The sequence below is a fragment of the Cyprinodon tularosa genome, unplaced genomic scaffold (assembly GCF_016077235.1).
Source record: "Cyprinodon tularosa strain WSP-4 unplaced genomic scaffold, ASM1607723v1 ctg175, whole genome shotgun sequence".
Lineage (NCBI taxonomy): Eukaryota > Metazoa > Chordata > Actinopteri > Cyprinodontiformes > Cyprinodontidae > Cyprinodon > Cyprinodon tularosa.
Genome location: NW_024038574.1, coordinates 168789 through 191658, shown reverse-complemented (window position 1 = coordinate 191658; position 22870 = coordinate 168789). Strand labels below are relative to the sequence as shown.

Genomic DNA, 22870 nt, shown 5'->3' with positions numbered 1-22870 from the left:
CGTCACTAATATAAAGTGCCACAATTAAATAAATAAATACAGCGATAATTAATTAAATGTGGAATTCTTTGAATAAATAAGGAATAAAATATATAAGTGTGTCATTAATTTAATAAAATACGTCTTCATTTTATAAAAAAAAATATATAATTATTTCAGTGTGCATTTAATTATTTCGTGGGCCTGTGTCGCAGTGCACCGAAACCATTAAGAGAATCTGTCAAACTCACCCATCAAAGTTAGGGGGATGGGTTAACGCGAATCGAGTCGCCACCTACTGTATCAGAGTATGTTCACAATCTGTGGATCACAGGCTCTGTAATCGATTTGCTTCGCCTTAATGTGCAGGGTGACCAATCAGGTGTTAGATAACCGCCCCCTAACTTCGATGTGTCAAGACCATGCATTTGTTTTTCTTATTTTAAATGTAAATTGTCGTGTTCCATTGGCAACGTGTCACACTTTCTTCGAAAATTCAAGAAAAAATGCACTTATTTAAAGTAAAAATGACTTATTTAGATTAAAATTTTTTGCTGTGTAAGTCCCTGTGAACATGTTAGTTTTAGGTATAAATAATGATCCATTGATCATTACTCGCTGACTGGACTTCTCCTTTAGCAGAAGCTTTTAAGCAATCCGACTCATTGATCTGCTTGTATTGTCTCTCTAAAGTGCCTTAAAATGACCTGTTGTGAATTAGCCCCATATCAATAAAATTAATTTAATTGGACATTGCAGAACAGGTTAGGAAATTTCATCCATCATAACTTATTTTCTAATATTAATCTACTATTGTTTTTTTTTTATGATGGTTTCATCCATTCTTTCTCTTTGTACCAATACTTCCTTTATGGCAACAAAAGCTGCAGATATTTCTGTGTGTCATTTGCACTTTACTTACAGAAATATTAAATTTAAACTACAAAGTAAAAAAAAACATCTAGAACACTGGAAAATATTGAAATCTAGATAATTTATTTTTTCTTAAAATAAGTGCATTTGTTCTGGGATAGAGGAGGTATAAGAGTCATTTTGCCAATGGAACGACACAATTTACACTTAAAATAAGAAAACACAATTGCATTGTCTTATTTCAAGTGCATATTATCTAATTATCTTATTTTAAGGAATAAAAATATTTATTCCATTGGCAAACTAATTAATTTACCTACTCAAATTAGGGGTATATACTTTTAATTTAAGAAATTTTAACTTATTTCTAGATTGTTTTTCCAGTGAAATAAGTAAAGATTTCTTAAATCAATTTGAGTAGGTAAATGAGATGATTTGTAACGAGTATTTTTACTCTTAAAATAATATATTTAGATAAAATGTATTTTAAATAAGACAATGCAGGTGTGTTTTCTTATTTTAAATGTAATTTTTATTGTTCCATTGGCAAAATGTCTCTTTTAGCAATCCAAGAACAAATTCGCTTATTTTAAGAAAAAATGGCTTATATTTATATTTAGATTCTTTTCCAATGCAAATTTCCAAACATCCAATCATTGATCAGCTCCAGCTGAACTAAAAATAACATAAAATAAAGGCTCTCTTACACTTGATCAACAAGTCTGAATGTAAAGATTTTTTTATATGGGGAAGATTTGCAGAAGATAATGAATCTATGATCTGAGCCCGGCTCTGAATTCCTTTCCGTTCACTAAATCACTTTTCAGAGCTGTACAGTGGATAACAATGATGAAGAGCACTAAGCAGGTGCCATAAATCCTCCTTTGTCTCCACGGATGTGTATGAATGGAAGTTGGTCAAATAACGCAGACGAGAGGCGGTGGCCTAATAGGAAGAATGCAGCGCGGGCCTCTTTGTTTGTGTTTAGCTTTGTGAATCAATGCCCTCTCCCTCATTGATTCTGAATGGGATGCTCCTCCAGCATGCAGGTGTTTCATTTATGCTACAAGGTTACATGCACTCTGCTCAATACTTCCCAACTGCTCTGGCTTTTTTTCTTCCTCAGCAGTGGACTCAAAATAATACCGTGGTATTTTAGCCCTCTTCAGTGCCCTTCAAACAACAGATATGACTGTCACGCCATACGTGTATAACCCAGCTTCCCCAGACAAAGGAAGAAAGAAGAAAAAACTGTCTCCAATTCCTGGCCCTGAAATGCAATCCAGTCTTCGTCGTGTCTCGCTCTTATCAGCTCCTCCAGGATGAGGAGCTGTCAATACAACAACCACAGAGAAAGAAAACCAGCCCCTTACTGCTTGTATCAACGCCCCACATCTTCACACAGAACCAGTACCGGTCGGATGGCAATTAAAAACCTCCCGATCCCTCTGAGGAGGGGGTGGGCCAAACACGAACCACAGATCTATAAACTTGATTTCTATCCGTTCACCTCTTCCAGCCTCCCATCGACACGCCGGCTCCCGGGGAGGTCGGCTGTGTGGACTGCAGGCTCGCTGTAATTACACTCGTCTTTGTTGGAGAGGCATTAAATATGACAGAGAGGAATTGAGCTGTGATGTCTGTGATCCAGACGCTAACGAAGGAGCTGCAAACAGCTGCAGCGCTGCAGACGCCACATCTGAATGGAGGGCGTTTGGTTCCATTACTGTTGCAGCAAAGGATGACTTTTAGAAATGGAAAAAACATTCAATATATTAAACTTCTAAAAATGAGTAAACATTTCTTAAAATAAGTGTATTTACTCTTAATTTGAGTAGGAAAATAAGATGATCTGCCAGTGGAATTAGCGTTTTTACCCTTAAAATAAGAAAATTAGATATTATGCACTTGAGATAAGAGACTGTAGTTGTTTTGTCTTATTTTAAATGTAAATTGTCTTATCCTACTGGCAAAGTGTCTCACATACCTGCTCAATACAAGAAAAATGCACTTATTTTAAGAAAAAAAAGTCTTACTTAGATATAATTTTTTTGCAGTGTATGATGGGATATTAGGGCCAAGTTAGAGATTTTTTTATTTATTTTTTTATTTTGAGAATAAATTGGTAACATTATGAGAAAAAAGTTGCAATATTACGAGAATAAAGTCGCAACGTTACGAGAATTTCTATTGGTTTGCATGGGTTACAATAAATAGATATTGTATATACTATGAGTATGATTCCAATAATCTATATCGCATATTTTATTTGGATCAGTGTAAATAATATATGCTCTCTACCTGCAAGAAATCTAAATCTTGGTAAGTCATTTTTTTCTTAAAATAAGTGCATTTGTTCTTGAATTCAGGAGATAAAAGAGACATTTTGCCAATGGAAAAAGAACATTTTAGATTTAAAATAAGAAAACACAATTGCATTGTCTTATTTCAAGTGAATATTATCTAATTACCTTATTTTAAGAGTAAAAATACTGATTCCATTGGCAAACTATCTCATTTACCAACTCAAATCAAGGGTAAATACACTTAATTTAAGAAATTTGTACTTATTTCTCAATCATTTTTCCAGTGTAGATGACTGTCTTATATTCACTGGAAAAAATCTAAATCTACATAAGTAATTTTTTCTTAAAATAAGTGCATTTGTTCTTGGATTGAGGAGATAAAAGAGACATTTTGTCAATGGAACAAGACAATTTACACCTAAAATAAGAAAACATAATTGCATTGTCCTATTTCAAGTGAATATTATCTAATTATCTTATTTTAAGAGGAAAAATACTCATTCTATTGGCAAATTATCAAATTTACCAACTCAAATTAAAGGTAAATACAGTTAATTTAAGACATTTTTACTTATTTCTAGATCTTTTTTCCAGTGTTTCTTTTGGTTTATTTATGTAAAATGTTGCTTTATAATTGGAGAGGAGAGGAGAGGAGAGGAGAGGAGAGGAGAGGAGAGGAGAGGAGAGGAGAGGAGAGGAGAGGAGAGGAGAGGAGAGGAGAGGAGAGGAGAGGAGAGGAGAGGAGAGGAGAGGAGAGGAGAGGAGAGGAGAGGAGAGGAGAGGAGAGGAGAGGAGAGGAGAGGAGAGGAGAGGAGAGGAGAGGAGAGGAGAGGAGAGGAGAGGAGAGGAGAGGAGATTATTGTCCCATGGGGGGGAATTTCAGGTGTAACAGCAAAAAATCATAACCTTATTTTTTTTTTAAACACAAAACTACAAAAAAAAATCAATATTTTTATATTTCAGAAGAACATTTTCCTTTTCTATAAATATTCTCCTTTTCAGAAAAAAACTGGAACTCAGCTTCTGTTCAACAAAGTCTCCCTTTAAGTCTCTTTAAAAAAGACATAGCTTATTTTTTATTATAAAGCCGTATTTCTAAACTATTATAAATTTGTGTTTTTCCAGTTTTGTTGAATGAAACAGTCTTCTGCCTTCACTAAAACAGAGCACAGTTTCTACAGATAGACTTTTTTTCCTGTCCTTAGAGCTTTTATTGCTCTTAGGTTGAAATATAGTCATGTACTGCTTGTCAAGTATGAACCATGTTGACCCGGCTGATCTTCAGAGACCTGCTCAGTACCAGAGCTGAACCAGCTGAGGCAGTATTATTTTGGCTTCTTAAACATCCATGCATCCATCCTCTCCCACTTTTCCATCCGGGTCGCTGTGTGGCTGCTAACTGTCTCTGGCGATCTATGAGAAGAGGCGGGGTAAACCACGGACAGGTTGCAATACGGTATATATCGCGATACTTTGGTTTTTAGAATAAATGGGTGGTGATGCACGATATAATGGGCCCCCTATCGGTATCGGCCTTAAAATTGAATATCGGACATCAGCCACCCCACCGATATTTAACCCAATATTTGATCAGCTTCTGAGTTTCTAAAGTCAAAAAAAAAAATAAAAAAATACTACTTCTTCTTCCTCAAAAACTTCTTTTTTACAGACTTAAAAACTTCTAAAGACGAGGGAAACAATATTGATACATTAAAATATCACAATATCTTCATATGCTGATATATTGCCATTTAAAAAGACCATATCAATCTCTTTTACTAATGAAATATTGCTATATGTCATCGTTATCCTACGAAATCCCCTGAAAATTCACGAAAATTTGCCATATTTTTATATGTTGATATATTGACGCGGTATCGATCTATTTTAATAACAAAATCTCACAAGAATTTGCAAAATATCACGAGAGTTTGTAACAGAACAATGAAATTTCCCGAATTTCACCGCGTTTTTAAAAATCTATTTGATATCAGCATATGAAAATATATTTAAGTATATTATTTTTCAAAGTGTCAGAAATGGATAACAAAACTGCTATTTTCAATGACTACTTATTTTTGTCCAGCTTTAACATCGGTATCGATACCGGTTATCGGCTATATGAGTTTTAAAATATCGGCATATCGGATATCGGCCAAAATCCCAATATCGTGCATCCCTATAAATGGGGTTTTGTTTCAAAGCTCACGCCACCAAACCTTTCAGCTCCTTTAAAATAGATGGCCGTCCTGACTAGCTAGTGACAACTGAACTGTCTTGCAGCCTGTTTGATTGTTTGTGAAGGGGGCTGCCCTGCTCCACTCTAGAGATGTGAACAGAGGCATCTGCCTCTCTGAGTCCCTCCAGATGTGTCCATGCCTATTAATACCTGCCTCTCACTCTTTGCCAGTATGAGATTCGTTCTAGTAATTGCGAGCAGCGCCTGTCTTCCTGTGTCACCCTGGCTTCACTGCATTCTCATCGGCTTCTGACTCTGGTCACATCCTGCACTGCCTGTCACCAGTCTGCTCTACCTCCCTCCAGCCTACTTAAAGCCAGTCATCAGCCTGTTCAGCCATCATGTGCTGCTCAACACCTGATTCCAGCCTGTTGAATAACAATAATAATAATGAATTTTATTTGTAACTCACTTTTACATTTGAATTCAAATCTCAAAGTGCTACAGTTCACAAAGGTTCAAAGACCACAACATTAAAAACAGAGTAAAAGACAATCATTAAAATCAATACGTTTGAAGGCATACGTAGCCTATTTAAAAAAAAAAGTCCTTTTTATGTTTAAAACCAGTCGGTTCAGCCTGTAACCAGCTAGTTTAGCTGTCTACTGTCTTTTTAAGCTTGCTACCGTCTGCCTGCCAGCTGTTCCAGTTCATTATTACAAAGTTACAATTAACCTTTTAAAGGAAAAGTCCAGTCAGCAACAATAATCAATGGATAATTATCTATACTTAAAACTAATACTTTCACAGTGATTTAATGAATTTAGAGTTAATCAGTAAAATAGTAAAAAAAACTGCAATTTTCATAGTGATCACTGAGTCTGGGAGCGGCCATTTTTGCCCAATTATAGTAACCCCTCCCTCCTGCCATCTTCCAGCAGTGACGTCACGGTGCGGTAAGCCTAGCGCCATTCTCCCCACTTTACAATCAATCAATGGGAACTACTAGACACATCTGCAATCAACAACAATCATTGAAGATTTCCAGAGGACTTCACCATTGAAATTCACCAGAGCTATAGTTAAACGGACAATGCCCACGTGCATGGCAGCTGGATGTTGGAATATATCGGGTAAAAGTGAAAAAAAAAAGTGATTTTAACCTTTCTGATTCATGATCCTCTATGGACTGGTTGGTCGTTGGATTGCCAACTTGAAGAGGGAGGATTTGCAATCGAACTTCTGGCCAGAGAAAAAAAACACCTAATATGTAGCCAACATTTGAAAGAAGAATGTTTTCAAGATGACTTGGATAATAGCGCGTTGTGACAAACACCTGATACAGCACTGGGACTTGATCAACAGGCGATACCGCACCGTGACGTCACAAACCAGTAGGTGGCAGTAGTGTTCTTTGACAAACATCCGGTAAAGCACATTCAAAGGAAAATTACTCTCGATTAAAAACACTGATCATTTATTGAACAGTGTGTAATAATTTAATATTTAAAGTACTTTCAAAGGTTGGAAGTCTGAACATGAGCGGGCTTTTCCTTTAAGCACAGAAACATCTCATAACATAAACTTCAGATGGTACAAAATCTGATGGATAATAAGGAAATACTGCATTTAATTCAATGACACTTATGTAGCTCAGGTAAAAAGATTTATGCAGAATTGTAATAGAGATATTATTTTTTTTAAGTAAAAATAATGAGCATTAGTTTCATCTATCATGCTAACAGCTCCATGCTAGTTTTGTCTGTTTTCACTCTGACTTCATTAATTTAGTCTCAAGCAACACATCCAACCTGACAAATTAGCCAAAAACTGATGCAGCTCTCCAGCTTGGAGAGAAAGGAAAGAATAGTGACAAATTTTTACTATTTGTTACTATTCTAGTTTCTGCAATTTGCATAAAGACTTCTTTACAGAACCATCAGGAATGGTCCTCTGCAGACAAACACTTTACACTGCAAAAACATGAAAAATCAAGGTAACTTTTTCTTAAAATTAGTGCATTTTTTCTTGAAGATAGAAGGAAAGTGAGGCACTTTGCCAATGGAACAAGACAATTTACGTTTAAAATAAGAAAAAAATAATTGCATTGTCTTGTTTCAAGTGCATATCATCTAATTATCTTATTAAAAACGTAAAAATACTCATTCCATTGTAAAATCGTCTGATTTACCTACTTAACTTAACCCTTTAAAACCCGATCCAAGAAAAAAACAAAATAGAAAAAAATTACTTTTTTGGGGGTTTGAATTCCTTATTTGCCCTTTTAACAAAATATGTAAAAAGAAAAAAACAGAAATACATTTTGATAATAATAATTTATTACTATGCGATAAGTCAAGATTATTTTGTACAATAGGATTTTGAGCAAAGTTTTTACCATTCAATTATGCAAAGGGTATCAGATGCAAAACATTTCAGAAAAGATACATTTGGCATTATAGGGTTAAGAATACACTTACACTTAATTTAAGAATTTTTTACTTCTTTCTAGATTGTGTTTTCCAGTGCAATGGAATAAAGGAATTTCTGAACGTTAGACTCAGAAACTATCAAAGTAGTCCTCTGATACAGAAAACATGCGGCTCCTTTCATTCGAAACAGATCTCTGTCTTCTGAGAGCACTGAATACTCTAAAAAGGGCATCCAGATTGAATAACTGCCTGTATTTACTACTGTGGTCATCCAGAAATTTGAGGATGACACTGAGATGCTTTGTTAGATGCTTCTCATAGATTTTTTTCTTTCTTTTTCCTAAAGCTTTCAGATCTAGTTTGATAGGTTTTCTCCATCTGAGGGCTTAAAGTTCAGAAACACTCCTGTTTGGCCCATCTTTCTAAGGTCTTTGCAAATATTTTTCAATTTATTTGGGTTGAAGGATAGCGAACGGCCATGACCGAACCTTCACCTCACCACATTTTTTGGGCAAATTGCATCTTTTGGGCTGTTAGGGTGCTAAAACCTGCGTAGAGCATTTTTCTTACTTTCCTTTTTAGAACACCAAAGACGTGGTGAAAAGAAAGTCTCAGATTTCATCTAATGCCTTTTGGACATCAGTTGATCTTCTGCTCCCCAGAAAATCTGCTGAATAAATCCCTTTAGAAATGCTGTTGCCAAGGAATATATCAGAAAGCTCTGAAACGCTGAATGGGGTGAAGGGATGTTTAGGCAGCTTTCCTCTAATTTGAATTGGAAGAAAAAGTATCCAGTATCATCTTCTTACCAACCTGTAACTGAATGCTGTCATTATTCTTAAATTCGTAGGAAATCATATTTAAATGTCAAATCATTCTGGCTTAAACATGTATATAAATGTACTCTTTATCAGACGATATTGTCAATTTCTATTTAAAAAATCTGTGTTTTTGTCTCGTTATCTTCTGCAGGCCAGTTAGTTATACGTCAGCTTGTTCACCTAAATTCGGCCAATCATATATCAACGGTCATCTGTCAATCAAATTCTTTCAGTCATAGCATCTTCATTCATAATTTGCAGCTAATATACGCAACGCAAGAAATCAGAATCATTTCCTGTCCCATTGAGTTCCGTCCCAGTGTTCACGGGGATGGACGTCTGTGTCTTCAGCAGGCGTAGAGCTAACAGAACTGGCAGCGTTGCGAGGCAAGGGCTCAAACATGTACGGCTGGAAGCCTTCTACACCAAACCAAGCTTCTGCCGCCCTGGCGTCCTCTTCCACAACATCACCGTTCCCGCTTTTCTCCTCTAAATAAAAAATGTCTGACGGAGGAGACTCTTCCTCGACCTATGACACTAAACTCTCCTCCTCTTGCATGTTTCCGCTGTCCATAGCGTTCCTTGACAGTGTCGTTTCTAAGTCACCAATTTAGTGCTACTTGGTCCCGATGGAATTTCCCATTGGGAACCTACTAGCACTAACTTGCTAACTGGTTAGCAATGATGCTTCCGACAAAACGGCTACAACCAAAAAGCTTGCGAACCTTCCGCCACAACAATCCCGTGCCATTGATAAACGACCAATCACATTCACTTTATTCACTCGAGTAAAGTCGGGCACCACTCTGGTGAATTCGGAAATGAAACGGTAGGAACAGCCGCTTCCCTATGACTTTAAAAGAAAGACAGTTCTTCACTTTTTTCTTGTAGAAAAAAAGATCTTCAACCTTTAAAAGTATAATCCCAGCTAAATAATTCAGATAGTCAGGGATTAGAGGGGAATTCATCCTTTTCTTTCTATTAGGCAGCACTGTTTAGAAATAAAAAGCAAAAAACCAACAGTTAATCAATCCTCCTCACCACAGCATGCTAATAGAAGGAAAATAACACTACCAATTACCTAGTTAACTTCATCGTGTCAGAGATGCAATTATACCTATAAGTCAAAGAGTATCTGAGCTGAAATGCTATTCCTCAGTGCTAAACAGCAGCTTTGAATATTAATGCAAATATTTCTTAAGAAGATGAATTTGGACTTTGATTGGGATCCACTCTGACATGTAAATGTGCTCGGCTCTCAGGACTGCAGGGGCGGATTTAGAAAAATTGGGGCCCCAGGCAAAGAATTTGAAGCATTAAATCAGATCTAATAAGTGACTCAGTACTTAAGTATTTACCAAGTACTTTTTTTTACTCTTAGTTTATTTATTTTTTTCAATAACTACATTCTCTATTTTACTAGATTTCTTTTTAAAGTAGTCCTACTCTTCCAACCTCTCTCATTGGAAAAAATAGAAATCAAGATAAGTAATTTTTCTTAAAATAAGTGCATTTGTTCTTGGATTAAGGAGGTAAAAGAGACATTTTGCCAATAGAACAAGACGATTTACACTTAAAATAAGAAAATACAATTGAATTGTCTTATTTCAAGTGCATATTATCTAATTATCTTATTTTAAGAGTAAAAATACTCATTCTATTGGCAAACTATCTAATTTACCTACTGTAGTCAAATTAAGGGTAACTGCACTTAATTTAAGAAATTTTTACTTATTTCTATATGGTTTTTCCGGTGCTTGTAGGCAAAAACGATCTACAAATAAGTACATTTCTTAAATTTAGCCTTATTTACCCTTAATTTGAGTAGGTCAATAAAATGATTTGCCAATGGAATGAGTATTTTTACTCTTAAAATAAGATAATTAAATAATATGCACTTGAAATAAGAAAGTTCAATTGTTTTTTCTTATTTTAAATGTAAATTGCCTTGTTCCTTTGGCAAAGTGTCTAACTTCCCTCCTCAATCCAAGACTAAATGCCCTTATTTCAGAAAAAATGACTTATTTAGATATAATTTTTTTGCAGTGTGTGAGCTGTATTTACGTTCAACGACTGAAAATATCGCGCACACTGTAAAAACAATCTAGAAATGAGCAAAAATGTCTTAAATTAAGTTTATTTAACCTTATTTTGAGTAAGTAAATGAGACAGTTTGCCAATGGAATCAGTATTTTTACTCTTAAAATAAGATAATTGGATAATATGCACTTGAAATAAGGCAATGCAATCATGTCCTATGGGCAAAATGTCTTTTTTACTTCCTCAATCCAAGAACAAATGCACTTATTTTAAGAAAAAATTACTTATCTAGATTTGGATTTTTTCCAGTGCACTGTATGCCCAGCTTTACCATGAATGTCAATATATGCTCTTGTGCATTTAGTATGAATACTGTGTGCCAAGAAATAGCATTTAAAGGCCACACATCAATGAAATCTCACCATTCTGCCATTAATATGTGATCAATGTAACTGTTATACTGTTATGTTGGTTTTATTTTTTAAGACTTGGAAGAAAAAGGCAGATTTTCCTGTAACTAGTTGAAATATATTACATCTGGATTGATGTTTTATCTGTTGTTGGTTGTTTTTTTTTAGTTTGTGCCCCAAACAGAAACCACAGTGAGATGTCTGCTGGCAAACAAACTGTTCCTTTTAACTAATGGTTTGTATAATTAAAACCCCCATGACTCTTACTTTTTTCTTGAAGCTTCACTTTCCTCACAGCGTGCCAGAAAAAAGTCCCTTTGTTTCGTGTTGCTCTATGTACTTATTTAAAAACAAGAATAACAACATCTTCAGCAGACTAATGATGGCTTCTGTATAGCGACAGGATTTTAACAGGCTGAAGAACAGAGATCCGACTTCCAGGTCGAGCTATAACAAGCCTGTCATTGAGCGAAAATCCTAGGTCAACATCTAACAAGGAGCTCGGCCGAACGACGAGGCGAAGGAGCCATAACCGATACGGCAGCTGGCATATTTTCAGATTTCATTACCGAGGAGAGAGTGGATAATGGGGCTTGTTACGCGACCCCGTGTTTATGGTTTCACCCGTAGACCTAATGAATGTTTTAACAGCCAGCTGGAACCACACCAGGATGTTGACGGGAAAACAAAACGTGCAGCGTGTTTGCTAATAATCCTGAGCCTCATAGGCGACTTTTAACGATGCTTTTGGCAGGAGAAAAAAAAAAGGAATCAAGAGGGAGACGTCCTGCAGAAGAACAAAACAAGGCTTTAATAGCGAGAGGGGAGGAAACCGAGCGAACGGAGTAACAAGGGGGGGTTCTCTTAGCTCTGTTGTTAAATGAGCATCCAACTCTCCTCCTCCCTGCTCCAAAAACCTAGAAAATGTCCTTAACTTTTACTCACTGATACCCCAGCGCCCTCGCTTATTAAACATTCATGGCCGACGTCACCCAAGCCCCGTCTCTCTCTCTCTCTCTATCTAGCTCTGTTTTCAAAAGGTGAGCGGGACATTTAATACTCAGCCCAGCAGAGAAGATTAAAGCTGTTAACAGGCGCTGATGTAAGAATGATGACATTCAGGAACATTTCGCCTTGTCTCCTTACATACAAATAATACTTCAAGCAAATATGGAGGAAAAGGGAAAAGATTTGGCACCCGTTATACTCCGCTAATAACAGGGACTGGATATCAAAGCAGATTGAATTCAATAAGGTATAAAACAAATGAAGTGACATGATAGTTTGTTTTTTTGTTTTATTACAGTGAAATCCAGAAAGAAAATCCTGCGGCAACACAAACGTCCGAGTCAAATTCCTACCAAAAGGTTGTGATCTCATTTTATCCTGCTACGTTCAGGTAGCGACTGATTTTCGAGTCCTCAAACCCTGAAGTATTTTAAGCTGAGGTTGGAAGATGCTGATACTAAATACTGAATATGATTTCATCACAACTGTTCGCTTGCAGCTCTGCTTTTATGGCCGTCCACCTGAAGTGACAGATCATTAATCAGAGAGGCAACCGAGAGCTTCATAGTAGCTCTCCAGAGGCTGCAGAGACACAGGACAACTGTTAGTGCGACTAAAGAGCAGGAACAGTGTTTATATAGTGGTTCCGGTACTCTGCTGTGGGGAAACTTTCCTTTATTTACCCTCCAATGCCACTGGACCTGCAATCATAAATGTTTTATCAGTGTTTAGCAGCATTTCTTCCTCATATCAGCTCCATCCATCTTCCAATCAAATATGTCAAGCTCCCGTATTTCTGCAAAAATAGCAATAATCCCAGCAGTGTGATGGTGCCACTACCATTTTAATGTGAGGTTAATGAGTTCAAAGTGATCTGCATGTGGCTCCAAAACTAACTGTGATGCAAGCGAATCAGAGCACAAGTCAGACCTTGAAGACATTCGCACCCACATAGATGTAGGTTGGTAGCCTCGTGAGACCATCCTGATCTCGCAAGCTTTCAAGATTTCACTCGCAGATCAGTCTGGAGACTCTGTAGAAGAAAATTTGGAGCCGTTCACCAAACGAACATCCAATCAGCGTTGGCTTTGAGGTGGGTTGAGGTGTGACGCAACGAGAAGCGCGACAGTTCAGTCTAAAGAACATGGCGGCTTCAGCCGATGAAACTAGCGTTAGCGTGGCTATCGAGCAGGTTTTATCGGAATTACAGAGTATTTCTTCACTGAAAGAAGAAATACTCTGTAATAGCAAAACACTGCTCTGGAGGCTTTTCTCAGAGGAAAAGATGTTTTTGCTCTCCTCCCGACTGGTTTCGGCAAGAGTTCCATCTATCAATCGGCTCCTCTTCGTCGTCGCTCTGTTACGTCATATGCTTCGTTGATCTGATTGGGTTATTTGGCCCGTCTATCACCAACATAGGCCAATCAGCTAACCAGTATTTTCGCCCCTTCCCAAAATTACTTCTACGGAAGGTTTCCAGATGGATATGCGGAGAAAATCCATCTGGCGGAGTCAGGTTAGTAGGTTGGAGGCTCCACACTGGAGAAACAATCTAGAAAAAAGTAAAAATTTCTTAAATTAAGTGCATTTACCCTTATTTTAAGCAGGTAAATGAGATGATATGCCAATGGAATTATGGCAAGCCTTTTTAACATAAATTCGGTTTCGTCTGACCATCCACAATTACGTTCCAGATATCTTAAAATAAAATTTGACTAGACAAAACCACATTTTTACTATCCGGAATGGTGATTTAAGATATCTGTATTTACATTATGATTAGGAAGAATAATAATTCGAGATATCTTAAATTACATTTTGCCTAGTCAAAATTCCTTTCAAGATATCTCAAATTACGACACCGGATTTGTCATTTAAAGCGTCACACGCTGATTTAACTTTTCCTCCTTTGGATTAAACTGACAGTAAGGAATTTTTTAGGAATGATCCTCCTAGAAGCCCATTAAAAAGATCTTTACACATTTTGACTAGTCAGAATGTCAATTTAAGATATCTTTAATGGAAAAGCTGAATAATTCAAGATATCTTTAATTAATTTAAAGATATCTTAAAAGCAATTTCAAATAGTCGAAATTACAATTCAAGATATCTTTAAATTTGTTTTGTCTAGTCATTATTTGCTTTTAAGATATCAATAATTTAGTTTTCACTAGTCAAAACTGCATATCTTCTATCCTAAAATACATTTACGATATCATGGATTACGGTGGAATTTGAGATATCTTGAATTAGAATTATGACTGGTCAAAACAAAAATCAAGATATCTTGAATTTACTTTATGACTAGTCGTAATTGTATTGTAGATATCTGAAATGTGTATTTCAGATAGTCAGTAATTCATTCTAGATATCTTAAATTGACGTCTTCATACAAGTTAATGGTAAATCTGACGTCATTTCGACTAGTCAGAGAAAGTAATTAGAGATATCTCGAATAGTTATTTTGACTAGTCAAAATATAATCAGAGATAACCTAAATCGCTAAAACGTCTAGTTATAAAACAATTTGAGATATCTTGAATGTAAAGGCGTTTCAACTGAATTTATGTTAATACGGCTTGCCATAATGGAATGAGTATTTTTACTCTTAAAATAAGATATTTAGATGAAATGCTCTTGAAATGCCAATACAGTTGTTTTTTTCTTATTTTGAACGTAACTTGTCTTGCTCCATTGGCAAAATGTCTGTTTTACCTTCACAATCCAAGAACAAATGCACTTATTTTAAGAAAAAAAATGACTTATAGCTTATATTGATATTTTCCAGTGCCGACCTGCTTCTCATGTTCACATGGACAAACTTATTCAAAGGCTAAGTAATGATGAATTTCATTTCTGTCAGACCGTCTAGGATCGGGTCTGGCTAAGATCTGGAACCGTGCCTCAAAGTATAGCTGGACTTTTTGTTCTGAATTAATTATTAACATAAAGACGAAACACATTCAGAACATCAAAGATCACAAGCAGACGTGAAGAAACATTTCTATTTGAGAACCTGTGGCAACCATCTTTGTTTTTTTATGCTTTATAGATCTCAGACTAAAAAAAAAGGTGGAAGTCTTCTCAGTGCCTCCAGTCTCAAAACTGCAGTGATCCAAAAAAAAACACCAGTGTTGTTCTGACAAACCTAAATATTGAAGATTTTAGGGAAAATTCATTGTATTTGCAATATGGTTGAATAGTAGAGATGCTCAATTTTGGTCAAATTAAATCATTAAGAGAAAGACACTAGCTTGTTAGGTGGCAGTAGTACGCTTAAAGCCTGTTTTATGCTGAGAAACCACGTTGTCTGCGTGTGTGTCGCAGTTAACGCAGATATGCCCCACCCCCTTCCGCAAACACCGGTGCACCTTTCTAAAATTTGTAAGTGATCACAGACAGGAGGCCTCTGATTGGCTCTTTACTATGCCTATAGTGTAGAGCGTTTGGTACCTAATGGCAGAAACTCTGGCTATCGTGCCGTCCACAACGCCTGGCACACATTGGACACTATCCCAGACACACGTGCAGGACGAAAGTTTGTCATTCTGTGCGGCGGTTTGTTGGTTTGCACCCAAAGCCAAAAAAGCAGCGCCACGGCCAGTCTTTGTGGACACTCACGGGTGAAATGTGTGTCGTCCGGCACTGGATGAGGGGTTGTAGACGGCGAACAAGCTCGTCAAACTGACACATGTACCCCCACAATCCTAGCTAGTTGGTGATTGTCTCTCTTGTGTTGTGGCGTGGAATAAAATAGCGCAGACTATGATTCAAAATTGGAATGTCTGCGTCATACCTGCGACAAGCTAACTGCGACACACTGCTGCGGGAGGATAACCAGCTCTTTAGGCCTGATCTTCAAAGAATCCAAATAAGAGGTGATAAACTGCATGGACAATTATTGTAGTTTTTTTATCTAAATTTTTGCAATAAGTGGCCGATTTGTTGGGAGGTCTAGAAATATGTGAGGATCTGCTTATGGCGGGCCCCTTAAAGGGAGCAGATGGAGTTTTCTACAGGCAGTTGACGTTGGTTGTAAAAGATGTTGTAGTCGAAGTAATTACGATTTTAAAAAGGTATATACATTCATAATGCTAAATTATATTTATACTGCCTTCCACATAGGTAGCCTATCTTATTGCTACAAATAAAAGTGAAAAAATAAAATGATAAAAAATGAAGAGGAATATAAAAATAAACAGTAAAAGATGTGGACTTTAACCCCTCCATGTCTCTTTGCAGGCTCCTTTAATGTTCTGTTTCTTTTTTTGTCTGCCTTCCCGCTGCGTTCATTTGTGTCGGCCTGTTACCCCTGGTCTAAATCTTTCTACCAACTCAAACCTTCAGTCTTGGATATTTCTATCATGTCACACTGATGTTTGAGGGGCGCTCCAAAGCATAATATTGTACCTAACACCTTATTTACCAACAACGTAGCTGACTTACACCATCTGTTTAAAGAGCAACAGGCTCAGGCAGACGCTCTGCCAGCAAAGAGGCACAAGGTCCCCGGGCTTATCTGGGAAGAGGTGTACCGCTGCTCCTCGGCACCGGAGAGGTGGAACGATAAACATAATTAAATTGAGTTGGATTACACAGAATGGATCAGATCAGTTGGGAAGGCGGAGAAGCTAATCCAGTGCAATCCTCTCTGTAGAGACGCCAACCACACAAAAACGACATAAACGAAGAAGGTGGAGAGGAGAGGAGAGGCGGAGGATCAGATGGAGGTGAGGCGGGGACACGGAGAGAGGACCCCGTCGATTAAAAACAAAAAACAGTTTCCAAAGGCAAACAGTAAATCCAGGGGAGGAAGGATTGTGCAGAGTAAAAAAAGGAACTGGGTCGAATGCTCATTTTGGAAATTATCATAAAAAGCTGTTGCGGTTCTCGCTCGGCTCATAGGAATTATTTTGGAAAGCTTCCAGAACATCTACAGAGGAATTTCCACAAAGCCAATTTATTGGAGGGAAATTAAACTTGTTTCAAATGCATCAGAAATGAGAAAAGACTCACAGTCCACCTCCACCCACCCCCAAGGTTGAATCTTCCTCTTTTGTTACTGACTTTGGTGCAATCCCCTTACAGACAACCTTTCCCAGGGGACAGACTCTCCTACCAACCATCTCCTATCCTCCCTTTGTCTCTTAGCCGCAGCAAACAGACAGATCCCAGAACACAGTTGGGTGTATTTCCTTCTTTTCAAGCTAATCCGGGGTAATCCACGCTGTCTGCGTCTGGTCTTGGACAGCGTTATGGAGCTGATTATCACCCAGTACAAGTGTGACTAACAGATCCCCATAAGTCATCGCAGCAGGCTGTGCTGTCCAGATGTTGATAAGGCCATCGCCTCAGCATCCAGACCAATGTTCCTAACGTCATTTTGCTTTACATACAGAAAAATGTTTCTTTCTAAATGGAGCTTTTCTGTGTGCTAACTCCAAAACCTCTGATCAAAGATCCAGCAGGCACACATCTCTGAATGATCTCTTTACCGGAGAGGATAGATATCAGCTTTTAGCGTTCTGCTGCCTTAACAAGTGCAGTTTGCATTATTAAAGCTGCACTGGCTGAACGCCCTTAATTGAGTCTCCTCCTAGACAGCCGTCCTTACAGAAGGTCCAAGAGGAGCAGTGAGAGGAAACATACATCTTTGTGTTGTTGAAATATGAATGCAGCACTCATAGCGAGACTTTTTATATGTCCATCCCCCCACAGCTCACACAACATATATTGTTTTTTGTGTGTATGCATGTTTGTGTGTTTATGGCTTTTGTATGTCTAAGAATCCATACCTTAGCCACATAAGGATAAGGTATGGATGTTAAAAGTTCAAATTGCTTAAACTGCTTATGTTACAAGTTACCCAAAATAATTTAATCCAGATGTTTAAAGGCAAACTATGCAAAATTTTCAGTTAATTAATGTGTTCCATAACGTTTTGGATGCCCTGGTGGTCTGTAGGGGAAATACTGTACTTGCAATTGCAGGAGCCCTCGGCCCGCTAGCCTGGGTGCCATTCCGAACTTAGTCCTGCCCACAACATTTGAGGTCGGGAAGTTCGGTCTGGCATTGCTCAATAGTAGCGCGAGTATGCTCGCACAATATCTGGCGGGCCAATCAAATTGTCAGGGCGGGCTTTATACAATGATGGACAGATGATTAACAGTAACGTAATCAACCACGTCACCAAAGCGCGCTTGGGTGACAACAACAATGGCTGCCGCTGGAGAGTTGAGGTGAGTAGATTGTGCTGTTAGGTCTGTTCTAGAAGATATCGACAGCAAATTAATTTTTTTGCAATACCGGCAAAAATCGTTCACACTCATCTTCTTATTCTAGGCGTGCAACTGCACGCTTTGATTTTTGTTGACAACTATGTGTCGCTTAACATACGTCACGCATTCTGTTGCTCTTATTGGTTGTAGGTCTATCCAATTGAGTGCAGAGGCATTTTTTTTTTCCTGGTTCGTTCGAAACACGCCCCATAATCACAGCTCTATGGAGCAGCATCAGACTCATATTCTGACTAGAATTGAGTAGGACTACGTCAGGCTATCGGCCCGCACCCACAGGCTCAGAAGTCTCGTGCATCGCGAGAGTCGGTCTTGCTTTACGGCGAGAACTTGGCTAACTACAATCTTTGTTATTTAGACACATGCATAACAAATAATGTATGAAAACATGCTAAATTTTCAAACTCGAAAATTGGTACAAAATAGTCACCTACCGCAGTAGATATGGTGATTCGTTGCGTTCGCCTGTCTGCTAAGCTCAAAACAACCGTGCCTGGCTTGACGGAGAAACCAGGAGAACAGCTGAGCATATTTACGACAGTGCACTTTTACTTTCGCCCTCTGGGGGGAGCCTCGCTGGAAAATCAACACCGGTTGCATAGTGTACCTTTAAAATAGAGCTTAGAAAAAGATGCATACCATCAAATCACTTTAAACGTTTTATTTTTTGGGGGGGCTGGGTTGGTTAAACTAATCAAAACAATTTTTATTCTTTTGCTTGCTGTCTTCAAATATAAAAAAAAAATATTACTTTTCTAGTATTTGGTGGAGTTGTTCTATAAGGCTAGCCTGACATAGTCCTACTCAATTCTAGTCAGAATATGAGTCTGATACTGCTCCATAGAGCTGTGATTATGGGTGCGTGTTTTAAACGAACCAGGGAAAAAAATGCCTCTGCACTCAATTGGATAGACCTACAACCAATAAGAGCAACGGAGTGCGTGACGTATGTTAAGCGAGCAAGGGAGCCAGCTGATAAATGAAACTTTTGCCGAATCCCGTAGGAAGGACGCCAAAAACATCTTTCTTTTCAACAAATGCCTTGATCGCGTTTCTCTGTTCCTCTTTTAAAATTAATTTGCTGTCGATATCTTCTAGAACAGACCTAATAGCAGAATCTACACACCTCAACTCTCCAGCGGCAGCCATTGTTGTTGTCACCCAAGCGCGCTTTGGTGACGTGGTTGATTACGTTACTGATGATCATCTGTCCATCATTGTATAAAGCCCGCCCTGACAATATGATTGCCCCGCCAGATATTGTGCGATCATACTCGCGCTACTATGGAGCAATGCCAGACCGAACTTCCCGACCTCAAACGTTGTGGGCGGGACTAAGTTCGGAATGGCACCCAGGCTACTATAAGGCAGACATCCTGTCCACTTTTAAGGCTATACTTTTTGATAAAGCGTTTTAGTCAGAGTGGCTCAGGAATTCCTGCTGCTATATGCTTAGACTGCTGGAGGACATAGGGACTACTCATTCTAACCCTGTTGTCCACTTCTGCAGTATTTGTTGTTAGATTAACTCCTAACTTTTTGTTCCCTCTGCTTTCTCTGGTCATAGTAGCTTAATCTGATCTGTTTGCCTGTGACTAATTGTATGTGGACTAGGGCATTAACAAGTTGTGAATTTTCCAAGTCAGCGTTAAAAGCTGAAGTGATTAAATAATTTATTTATTTATTTAAAAATTCAATGTTTAAAGTAACAGAATATAATTAAAAATGTCTGGTTGATAATTTTCTTTATTCGGACCCCGCTGATTTTTTAATTGGTTACCACTGATATCATCTACTGATGTCACTGCCACTAACTGTTGGAGATGATTGTTGTAAGAGGGAAAAATTGCTGTTATAAACTTGCCAGGTCCTTATCAAACAACAAGCCCAAACCGAGTCATGCTGCTTCAGTGTAGGGCTGCAACAACGAATCGATAAAATCGATAAAAATCGACTTTTAAAAGCGTTGCCAACGAATTTCATCATCGATTAGTTGTGTCGCGCGATTAATGCGTCATCCGCCGCGCCGTCATCACTGCCTCTTGACATAAAGAGGAAGAAAAAAAAATACGGCAGAGCAAGCCAGCGCCGCAGGTGCAGTGTTGCCAACTCAGCGACTTTTCAGACCCCTCCAGCGACTATTTTTCAAGAAAGCGACTGGCGACAAATCTGGCGACTTTTTTCGGTGTCACTGGCGACTTTTGGAGACTCTTACGTGAAAGCATGTATCGTTCCTACTCTGCCGTGGGGCGCCTCCCCCACCCCAACCGCGTTTTCCCGCAGGAGTCCCTCTCAGCGCTGCAGTCAGAGCCTCAGCGTCCAGACTACAAATGAAGCGCGCATGCACCGGGATCGACGGCGCAAATTGATCACAATAATTAAAACAGCCTGCGCTTTGTAAAGTGAAGAAAGTGATAACATGCAACTTTTGTCAAAACAAATGAACATGGCACGGAACCACCATGTTTGTTTGGTTTTAAAGTAGGGAAACTTTACGTTAGTTTCTCAGGTAGCTCATCTGATGCTTTCCTTACCGTGTTAGTAGGTGATAAGGTTGGTTATTTTACTTTTAATTTCATTTGAATTAGCTTAAGTAGCGTTTACATTTACTTTATAAATAAATTAACTTGCAAATTATGAGGGCAGGGCTTTTAAAGTTTAAATCTTCTGGCAAAGATAAAGTAAAGAAGATCCTGCAATTTATGGAAGTAAAGCAGAATAAAATCCAGCAAGATCAGTAATATGTCAATTAATTATATGCCACATTCCCATGTAAATATCTGTCTTTGGAGGATGTGTTTTTTAGCACCCCTAGTTGTCTCATTTTTATTCCAAATACAATTTATAATTTGAATCACAGGGCTATTTTTATCTCTATGGTTCAGTATTTTCTCAAGTAGCAACTTTAACTGCTATACTTTCCTGTCTTAAAAGGCAGAACTCTTCTAGTCTAAAAAAACTCATTTGTTGAAATGGGGGGACCTATTGTTTGAACCCCTTAGGGGCTTTAAAAAAAAAATGTCTTTTTTTGCGCTTTATGAAACAAAGTACCCTATATTTTGTGGATGTACAGCTACATTTCTCATGTAAGTTTGCGTAGTTTTAACAGAAACATTTATTTTTCATATTGCACCAGTACAGTTAATGAGCAACCTGTACTTGTGTGCTTGTTTGTTCTTTCTAAAATGTTTATTTTGGAATAAAGAGGTTAATATAAAAAATATTTTTTGTCCGATTCATCGATTAATCGAAAAAATAATCGTCCGATTCATCGATTTTTAAAATAATCGTTAGTTGCAGCCCTACTTCAGTGTTTAATAAAGTCTGTCTTATCCCTGATTTTATAAATTAGTATTTTTACTATATAAACAGGCACATTCTAATCCCAAATAAAAGGAGACATACAAAGATAACTTAAAATAAGAAAAATCTCCATCATCTTTCAAGTGCTGTGTAAATAATTACCTATTTTTAAGGACCAAATACTCATCTGATTTGCAGATTATCTTAATTATCTGCTGAAATGTAAGCAAATAGACTTCTCACAAGAATATTTTCCTTATTTGTAGATCAGTTTATACAATATGGGGTAAAATAAAGAGTTTTCTTTCCTCAAGTTATTTACTTTTCTCTTTTTCCCCCCTATTCAGCTACTCTAAACATGCACTACTGAGCCAAAAACTCCCGCTATCCGCTTGATGGTAATAAGAGAAAAAAAAACAACTGGACGCTGCAGTGGGGAAAGAGGATCAGACGAGATGAGTTTGTCGTTTTCCTTCCTGGGGGCAAAAGAAATCGCCAATCTGCCAGAGCCTGCAGCGTCTCCGAGACGTGCAGGGAGTGCCATTTTTCATCAGATTCACAGAAACCTGCTACACTCAGCGGAGATAACAAATTTCCTTTGAAGAATGCTTATTTATGGAAATGAAATACAGTCAGTCTTTGGTGCCGAGCTTAACTCCGCCATAGAACAGCTATTTTTGTAAAGCTCTGAACCTGTAGGGACCGGGGAAGCAGGAGCATTAATAAGTCTGACCCTTCTCACATTTTGTCACAAAGCTTTCTGACTCACTTTTAACAAAGTATACGAAGTTCATGGGGTACAGATTTTTTCTCCAAGGCTTCGCATCAAACTGTTAGTTTAAGGTCTGTTTTCCAACTCAGTTATAAACCAAGTTTTGATTTAAAAATATTAAATCCTATTGAAGGATACTGAAACAGTATATGCAGTTTCCAAAACATAAACATAACTAAAAACGTCTCATATGAAGCTTTGATTTTTTTATTTTTTTTGCTTTCTTGCTGTAATCTTGAACCACAAAATCTGCTGGAAACCCCATCTACTGTAGGATATATAAGAGATAAACTGGGAAAATGCAATTTCAGGAAGAATAAGTCCTTATTTGGAGTATAAATCACTATATTTTCTCAAACCATCAGTGTTCCAGCCATAGCTATCCTATTGTGCCGAGGTTTGGTGAAAGGGCTACGAAAACGACAGCCGATAATCACACTTAACCTATTAA

At 37.8% G+C, this 22870-nt stretch overlaps 1 protein-coding gene across 2 annotated transcripts in view; it reads right to left on the bottom strand.

Moving 5' to 3' along the window:
- The window catches only part of khdrbs3 (KH domain containing, RNA binding, signal transduction associated 3), a 278856-nt gene that overhangs the window by 239145 nt on the left and 16841 nt on the right, over nt 1–22870 (bottom strand). The window lies entirely within an intron of this gene.